Source organism: Armigeres subalbatus, chromosome 2, assembly GCF_024139115.2.
Source record: "Armigeres subalbatus isolate Guangzhou_Male chromosome 2, GZ_Asu_2, whole genome shotgun sequence".
Classification (NCBI taxonomy): domain Eukaryota; kingdom Metazoa; phylum Arthropoda; class Insecta; order Diptera; family Culicidae; genus Armigeres; species Armigeres subalbatus.
This window is the reverse complement of record NC_085140.1, coordinates 461,094,837-461,104,991: the sequence shown is the minus strand read 5'-3', so window position 1 is coordinate 461,104,991 and position 10,155 is coordinate 461,094,837.

Sequence of the window (10,155 nt, the reverse complement as noted above, 5' to 3'; positions counted from 1 at the left end):
TAATTGAAAATCACCAAGCGCCAACAAAAAATTACCCATTTTTCTACCCAAGCTTTCGTTTAGGGCATTTATTTGAATTCATATTGTATCGCGATCAAAATTTATTCTAGAGGCACTTTCTTCTCATTATAGATTGCATGTCATCACAGACGTAACAGTTAAAAACAGAATGACTTCTCAAATAAACAAAAAATAGGGACTTTGGTAACTTTGGTAGTTCATAAATGCATTTATAACAACTTTATACGTTACTTCAATTTCTTTATAACAATGGTTTACAAAAATCTTTGTTGCTTGGTTGCACGATGAAAGCAAATGCCGTACTAGTCTTCTACCATGCGACGAGTAGCAACGAAGACACTATAACTCGTCGCTACTGCGGTATTTCGGGCTAGCATGATGACTTTTGAGCACTTGGTATAAGTTTGCATTCCAAGTAGGGTTACCGGCGGTAATGTTGGGCCTGGATATAACATTGGCTCATCACGCAAATTAATCAATATTTCAGCGATAATACGCCGATTTGTAAGGAAAAATTAACCACTGCTTCTTTAGAAACGTGTATCAAACATATATCTACTTCATAACTCTAGATTTATACACTTCTTAAACTATTAAAAGCAATTATCTTGCGTGAAAAATCACTTTGACTCGGTTTTTTAGCAGCCATGTTTCGTTGACTTATGCAGGCTGGCTGTGTTAGAGTTTTTCTTTTGCCCAATAAAGAGTTTTCTGAATGAACATACCTGATTTCGCACATCAGATGAATGGATAACAACCACACTATGTCAGCTATCAATTTTATTTCCCAATTTCCATTAGTATAGCGACAAAATTAACCAAAACTTTTTTGGACAATACTGGGGACACCCGTAGCCAAATGGTGGAAAGATGTGACAAAGATGACGTAGCTTGTCATCCCCGTGTATGAAAGCATTCTATTTGACGTATCACAAATGACATGCACCACATTCGGGCTTATACTAGAGATTTTTTTTTGGAAGATCATGAATATGTGCCAGACCCGCATTCTATTCTATACACCACAAAATGTTATGCGTGTAGATCGCAAGGTGCCGAGGGGATGAATGGCCTGGGGGTGAAACAATTAGCCAGGCAGTTAACGGAGCCTGTAATGCTGGGTAGACACCTTTTCGTGATGCATTACGGAGTAAGATCTACCACACTGTGCTCTAGTTCTACTATTCTTGTCAATACTTACGAGTGATGGTCGGAAGAGTCGGATGGTCGACTATAATTTGCTTTGAGATGATCTTTTCGATGGTGCCAATGGAGTAAATTATAAAAACGTGACTCAATCTTAGGCCGGATTCAAACCAGCTTTCTCACAATGGTGATCGATCTTGCGCCAAGTACTGAATTCCAAATAACGATAAGCGGAAAGGGTTTTACCCATAAACGCGGTGCTCGAACCGTTCTCGTTTAAGTAGGAAATTCCTGACCTCGTGACAATCAATGGTTCAGCAGAACCACAGTTGAGGATAAATATGTAAGAATTGAGTCCCTGAGGAAGGTCCCAAACGGACCGAAACGTTGGACAAGATCAAATAACAGTGTTTTGATTTTGTCAAGACTGAAAAGCCATCTAAACATATGCGATAGAAGCATTCTTTTCTATGCCTCATAAATGGCATGTAGCACATTTGAAACAGGCCGAAAGATCTCTGATTACATGTGTAGCTCTTAAGGCCTTACATAAGTGGTTTCTTGGATGGCAGTGAACATATGCAGTGGACGGATTCTATTATATGTATTTCTAAGGGCATTTAGCACTTTTAAAACAGGTTATTAGATCTCTGGGTGTACGCCTCAAGTCGTGTAGACCTTACTCCAGGTATTTCTTGGATCGCCATAAATTTATAACATGAACGCATTCTATCCTACGTATCACAGAACACAGGTCCAAGCTCTATGAGGTTTGCAAAGAACTTTAAATACTTGTCGACACATGTGTCAACAGATCCACATGATTCTGCAGTTCTAATGAATACGAGGTAAATGCGTTCCGACAAGCTGGTAGATCGGATCCCTAACTCCAAGGGGTTCTTGTATGACTCAGGATATTTGAAAGTAGTGAGTATCTGATTATTACCCAAACAGCACCGCTTGTTTCTCAATTACTTTCGGCCCATCACCATGGTGCAAAGACAGACCGTCACGCCGGCGACCGCCACGAAAGAACCACGCATTTGGCGATCCTGCCAGATTATTTAGGAATAAAATTGCTTTGGTTGAAAATATTACGAGACTCAATTCCTGTGCAGTAACTGCTCGACACTACTGGCACACCAAATGGCATCGTATGCAAAATCTGGTTGTATCTAATATTGACTGGAATTCTATTCTTCAAAACTATTCTATTGCTGAAAAAATTATTGCGGCCAAAATCTTTTATTCCACATGTGACCTTCATTATCTTGTAATCCGCAACAAATCACTAATTTAAGTTTCCATCTCGTTTCCAAAAAATATGAGCCAAAGATTGTTCGTCAGCAATTTCCATCACTTTTTCTCATAGTCCCTCAGTAGAGTCTGTACGGATAGGAACCATAAGCCGCCACCGGTGCCACGTACGCAGAAGAATACGTCGCTGGAACGTAGGCTCTGCTTGAATAAACAGCCGCTACTGGTTTCACGTACGCGACTCCAGCACCGTACGGGGCACCGTAGGCCAGGGAACTTGGTTCTGGTTCGGGAGCAGGAGCGGCCAAGGCAGCGACACCGAGCGCCAACGCAACAATGATCTGTGGAATAGAATGCACAGCTTTAGAACAGATGGTTCGAGTCAGTCAGTTCTGTACAAACATACGAATTTAAACATTTTAAATGATTGTTTCGATGTTGATGCTTTAAAACGCTTCACTAGTTCACTGCCGGGTAGGTTGCAGTTTGACTGATGAGCGTTAGATTCCCGTGGGTTGAATTTATACCCGAACTAACCGATAAAGGTGCAATTTGATAGTTAACAATAATGACTTGTAAACCAGTTTCGATTAACTGATTGGCATCGAATGGTTTTGGTCTTGTTCGAAGCAGAATAAAATTATTACCTCAGCTTGACTAAACCCGAACCGGAAATCCGAAACCATGAACAACCATGCCCATCATCTGACATAAATCCAGCCGCAAGTCAAATTAGCAATGTAGGTAATCGGAAAGTGGTAACAATTTCCAGCGGCAACTATTTTGAACTACAATGTCTATCGGTTGTGTGTATTCTTAGACTTCGATTATCTCGGTCGCAATCAGCACCCTGCACTGCGGTTTCTAATTTATCACAGGCAGGATAACACATCCATATTGAATCTGTCAACAGGTGTTAATTTGAACGCGGTGCATCCGTTCACTTTGTGCAGGCGAACGATAACAGCGCGGATTCAATTGCTGTGCCAGATGTGGCCAGATGCAATCGAGATTGAACATCTTGTGGTTGCTATCTGATACGAACATTGTGTTTTATCTGAACAGCAACATTTACGGTTTGGTTCCGAATCGATTCAGGTCATACATTACATACCTACATTGTTTCATTACAATCGGAATTCAATTTACAACGTCAATATTTATAATTATCCTTAGAGGTACTCAATGTGTCTGATAGGTTGAAAATTTGAAATAGAACTAACTGCTCTGCTTATGAACTAACGAAAGCGAATTCTGAATGATGTCATTGATTGCATGAAGGTCCCATTTGTTATTACAACTAATCACATATCACGTTTAAGTGGTATCCTTCTGAACGGATACCCTATATTGACTTTTCAATCCTGCATTATCATACAGAATATGTAGAAGCCTATCATTAACTGCACAACCTTTGCCTGGAATGGGTGTAAACGTTTACATAGCCTATTATTCATTCTGTGCTGTGGCAGAATTCAGTACATAACTTAGTCTAAAATAGTAAGATATGTACAAACAGACCTACTAATTTGGATGATTATTGGTCGGTTAACAAATTAGATATCGTCAGTTTTTGTCGTTTACACCGACTTGAAGCTTGCTTTTGTTCGTGTTAGCCACACGATTCTATTGGAAGAGCTCGAAAAATTAAGATTTTCTTCTCGACTTATCGGTTGGTTCAGGTCCTATCTGTGTGATAGAAAACTGGCTGTCAAAATAGGCGCCTCTGTTTCGGATTGGTTCACAAACGGGTCGGGTGTTCCACAGGGAAGCAATCTAGGACCGTTGCTATTCTCTCTCTTCTTTAACGATGTAGTCCCCTATATTGGCGAAAGCTACCGCATATTATATGCTGACGACATGAAAATATATCTTGTCGTCGATCAATCGCCATATTGCATCAAGTTGCAGGAACTCCTAGACCGAATTTTCGTCTGGTGTGGAGCTAATCACATGACTTTGAGCGTTCCAAAGTGTTCCGTCGTAAGTTCCCATCGCAAGAAGAACCCGCTCATACACAGCTACGTAATTGAGGATGAACCGCTAAGCTGTGTTTAATCTGTTCGAGATCTTGGAGTTGTTCTCGATGCCGAGGAACACCAAGAAGACGTAATCAAGCGAGCCCATCGTCATCTTGGGTTTGTGTCAGAAATCACTAATGAATTTCGTGACCCATATAGGGGAACGGTTCGGCCCTTCATCTCATAGCTCCTATTTCCATCCCATAAAAATCAAAGCAATGAAAATTAATTTGATTTGTTTCTTATTTTTGTGATTTTTTCATCAGTGAGCACGCGTGCTAGCAAAAAGAAGCGACGAGATTGGGGCTATATTTCTTTGTTTTGCGATGAGATGAATATATGCTCAGTGAGATGGAAAATGGAACAGTTCCCCTACCATACCCTAAAGTCATTATACGTTGCGTTGCGTTGGTCCGTCGTATCATGGAAACAGCTTCGTTGGTATGGGGTCCCTATCAAGCAACAAAGATCGAAAGATCTGAATCAGTGCAATGAAAATTCATCAGATTCGTTCTACGTTTTCTGCCCTGGAATGACACATGGCACCTTCTACCGTATGGAGACGGGTGTCAACTGATTGGCATAGAAACTCTGAAACAGCGTAGAAAAAACTCGAAAGCGGCTTTTGTCACCAAAGTTGTTGGTGTAACGGATGCTCCCAAAATTTTGGCGTTAATGGACACCAATGTGCCTGCGTTGTTCAAGTGCCTTCTTCCGTTTGACTCAACCGGTCAATAATGTTCGTATTTAAAGAGACGTACCCGTATATTGATTTCGACTGACAAAGTGACATGTGCCGACCGTTTTTCTTATTATATTTCAATTCTTCCAAGCTCCACTATCGAGGTTTTCGTTCATTGGTCATATTTTTTTACATTTTGAGTTTATTAGGAGTAACATTATTATTGGATTGGGAAATTCTTTCAAATTTGGACGGAAAAAAATTCCTTACTTTTACGGAAATGCTCTTGAATCTGCAAGTAATGTTGGTCTGAACTCTCACAGAAAATTCTTTCGAACTTTCAACATTTTCATCCAGACATGACAGATGTTTTCCGAAACCTTTTTCGGCGTCATGCCATGCATCTTTTTTTTGCCGGAAGCTATACGAATTCCAATCCATTTCCTCGAAATATTCTACTAATTTTTTCTAACAAAATTCTTCTATATAGGGTAATTCACCAAATGTTGAACGGCTAATTTCTTCACCAATTGTTGAACGCACGTGCATTTCTTATGGGCGTTCAAAAATAGGCAAGAATTTTAGCCGTTCAACATTTGTCGGTCTCCCCTACCTATATTTTCAGTAAATTCAGCACAACAAACCGATTTTTTTCGATTGTCCACAGGTATTGTTCCTTATTATGAATAGAAAATATGTCTATGTCAAAAGCATTTTTTTTGCGACGTGGATCGGCATGCGAGTGCTTAATCAAAACATTTTGCAGGTTTTTTTTTCAAAACTCTTTTAAACATCATCGGGTAAATCTAATTAATTCTTATACATTCTTCCAAAATATTCCTTAGATTTTCCTCAAAAATTTCTTTTACATATCCAAGGAGATCGAATATGCACACGAATTTTTTCGCCATTTTTTTCGATTTTCTTAAGCAAATTTTAAATCCAGTCAAAAGATTTTTGAACCTCAATTCGAATACATACACTGGTGGAAATAAGTATAAAGACAAGCTCGGTTTCCATACAAAATGGCCATATTGGGAAGTCAATTTCTCGATTCATAGCGATTCGATAAGGGCTGATTTTTTTGCCAGCAGGCTTAAAATTACTTGAATTTTTATTCAATAAAAGTTTCATTTATGCATATATTCTGCTCATACGCATTTCTGTTGGAAATATTTATAAAGACAGTTCCGTTGTATGAAGCCCCATAAAAAAAGTGGTGTCTTTATAATTATTTCCAGATTTTGGGGTCAAAATCAACAGAGATGTATAAAATTTACTCAAAGATCGAAAGTTCAAGTTAAAAACAGGTGCCTAGTAAAATTTCAGCCAAATCGAATCGCTACGAATCGAGATATCGATCCTCAATCATGATGAAAATGTATGAAAATCATGCTTGTCTTTATAATTATTTCCGGCGGTATATGTATGTATTTTATCTCCATACAATGGTCGTGCCGATCCCCTTTGCGGAATTTCAAGCTACGCTATCGCCGCGTCCACGCATGGTACCCAGCATCAAATGTAGCCGTTCACACGTATACGTGTGCATTACTCTATTTTATGCTGGGTACCTTGAGTGGACGCAGTGGCTTTAAAAACCGCTACGTGGACATCGACCCTAAGTGGTCTTATTGTGTAGGGGTTATCACGCCTATCTAGAGAGTAGGAGGTTGAGGGTTCGAGTCCCTCCAAGACACGTGGATTATTTTTCGCAAATTTCATATCAATTTGTCAATTTCAAAACATGTGCTGTGCACAGGGATTGCAAAAATCGCTCTCAATAGATAACGAACAACGATGAAAGAGAGGCAAAAACCACTTCGAATCATAACAAGCCGTGAAAACAAAAACTATCGCATTTGTATACCATTGGAAAAAAAACTGTTTCGGAAAGGCGGCCCCCGCCGATGGGGGTTGATAAAATGCGTTTTTCTCGCTCATTTTATGCTGGAAACCATATTTTTTTCGCCCAGCTGTGTAAAACAAGTTGAAACGCGTAAACGAAACGGCTTATTAAAAGAAATTTATCATAGGTCATGGGCCCCCCGAATCAGTTCATTATCCTAACAGCTACCGAAAAACGTCTCTCACGGTATGCTACCTATCGAGAGTGTATACAGACACACGCTTAAAGTCAAGTACACATCGCATGAATAGCTTTCACACATCACGGCGACGCCTTGGCCAACTCTCACTATGAGTGAAAATTTTGTGTGAAACATAAGCAGTCGCTGTGTACTGTCTCACATGTGCATGATATGTGTAAGTGAGTTTGCCTCGAACTGTCAAAGTCCCTCCGGATCGCTATGATGGCGAACGTGTGCAGAATGTGCTGCAAGAAATCGAACTTTTTCGGAGGTTTTTCATTTTGTTTTGATGGCGAAACAAAAAAAAAGTGCGAATACAATCATCGCACTTTGTTTTGTTGATCGAAACGATTGGAGAAGCCTCCGAATAAGTATGGAAAAGTTGGTTTACTTTAACATTAACAATTGAGGTTAGGTTCGATTTCCGACTGCTCTCGCTGTGTAAAATGAACTCACCGAAAATCATCGGCCATCGGTTACACAAAATGAGTAACAACGTAGTTACTAATAATATGAGTTGTTCCAGGAGAGGCCCGTTTTGTGTGAACGGAACACAAAAATATGTAAGTCATTTTAAGCGTGCATGATAAGTGAGAGATTTTCTCATTCTCCTTTGAATTCAAACCCTGGCCAATATATTTAACAAAAAAAAGTTGCCGAATAATATGCAATTAATTCTAATAATGATTTGTTACATATATAATGTATCTATGGTGCAAAACCAAATTTCTGTATTCGGCAGCTGTCCCTTAGCATTCTATTCTATTAGCATTTCTTATGTGTCCTGCACTTGGGGATCTCTTTCTACATACGTCGCATCACTTTCAATTGTGAATCCCGATCTATATTTCTGATTACCCCACCCAACTAACATAACTTCCTTCCCGTGGTATTGTGGATATGCAGAGTTATTTTCGGTCTCCAGTAGCAATAATTACCACCACACACTTCCTTTCCCAACTGACTGTGAGGACTTTGCCGGCACCGTTATTGATCAAATCTTGCGAGCTGCTGAAACGTGCACTTCGAGATTAGATGGTAAACCCCAACCACTATTCTCTTGGATCGAAGTGCACTTTGCACCAGTTGATCAAAGCGTAGCAACCATTGTGATATAATATCGAAGAATATGTTTTCTCAATAACTGAGGAACGCAATGGCCGATCGTGCCAATTTTTAAGCCAAAATTAATCAATCGATACTGAAATAATATGAATTTTGGTTGGCTTGTTGATATTTATGCCCAAATGGTCGATGGACAAAAGGTCGAAGGGTCAAAATGTCGAAAGGACAAAAAGTTGACGAAAGGACAAAGGTTGAAAGAACAAAAGGTTGAAAGGACAAAAGATCGAAACATTTATTATTTCATCACCCAAAAAATCGCCAGGAGGTGATAAAATCTGGATATTACTGTAGTTGAATAGACAGAGATCGGATGTTTCATTCTATTAATCATTTGGCTATTATTAAGAGTTCTGCCTTAGTTTTAAAAAAAAATCACGTTTCCTCAATTTCACCTTTTTAGAATATTGTTTTTCTAGTTCATTTCATTTCATTTATTTAGTTAACATCTAAACAGATAACACTGAATCAACAATTTGACGCCACAATGCACGGTTCGAGGCCGCATCTCTCCATCCTTGGATACGCCCCACGCTCGCCAAGTCGTTCTGCACCGTCTCGTACCTGCCGGATCGGAAGCGAACACCATCTTTGCAGGGTTGCTGTCCGGCATTCTTGCAACATGTCCTGCCCATCGTACCCTTCCGGCTTTAGCTACCTTCTGGATACTGGGTTCGCTGTAGAGTTGGGCGAGCTCATGGTTCATTCTTCGCCGCCACACACCGTCTTCTTGCACACCGCCAAAGATGGTCCTAAGCACCCGTCTCTCGAATACTCCGAGTGCTTGCAAGTCCTCCTCGAGCATTGTCCATGTTTCATGTCCGTAGAGGACAACCGGTCTTATTAACGTCTTGTACATGACACATTTGGTGCGGTGGCGAATCTTTTTCGACCGCAGTTTCTTCTGGAGCCCGTAGTAAGCCCGACTTCCACAGATGATGCGTCTTTTTTTTTTGCGTTGTTTTTCTAGTAAAGAATTAATTTTTGACCAGATTGGAACAAGTTTTGAACTTTATATTATTATTTAACATAAAAAAAGCTGTAAATTTAAAAATTTCAAAGATATATGAAAGTACACCGTCTGAAAGCGGTCTTGAGCGTTAGAGGGTTACTAGTTGACTGCATTAAATGAAACAATGATAAGGATCCATTCACAAATTACGTAATGCAAATTTGGGCAATTCCATACCTCTCCTTACTTCACAGCGGAACGTAAGGTTTCTAATAATAAAAATAAATTTATTAAATTCATTTACCTTTATTTCAAAACAAATTTTACTCTCTTCAAAATGCATCGTCTTTTGAGCACATAAAAATAAATGAAGTATTATCAGGTGGAACACAAATATAAGTAAATATGTAAAAGAATGATTGATTAATACTCGACGTTTTGCCTATTTTTTAAAATAATTTTGACTTCCTATCCCATCTCACCTTGTAACCCTTCGACTTTTTGACCTTCGAAGTTTTGACTTTGACCTTCGACATTTTGTTCTACAACTGTTAGTTCTTTCGACGTTTCGTTCTTTCGATCTTTTGTCCTTCGAACTTTTGACTCAGATTTTTGCCTTTCTCGTATACTAAGTATACGGTAAAGGCTATATGATCGCTCCAAAAACAAACTTTTTATAGAAGGCCCGGAGACCCATAGTGTTATATACCAATCGACTCAGTTCGACGAATCGAGGTGATGTCGGTGTGTGTGTGTGTGTATGTGTGTGTATGTGTGTGTGTGTGTGCGCAAAACTACTCAAAAATGTCACTCATTTTTCGGGCACTTTATCCTTAACCGATTTGCTCGCAACAAGTTGCAATC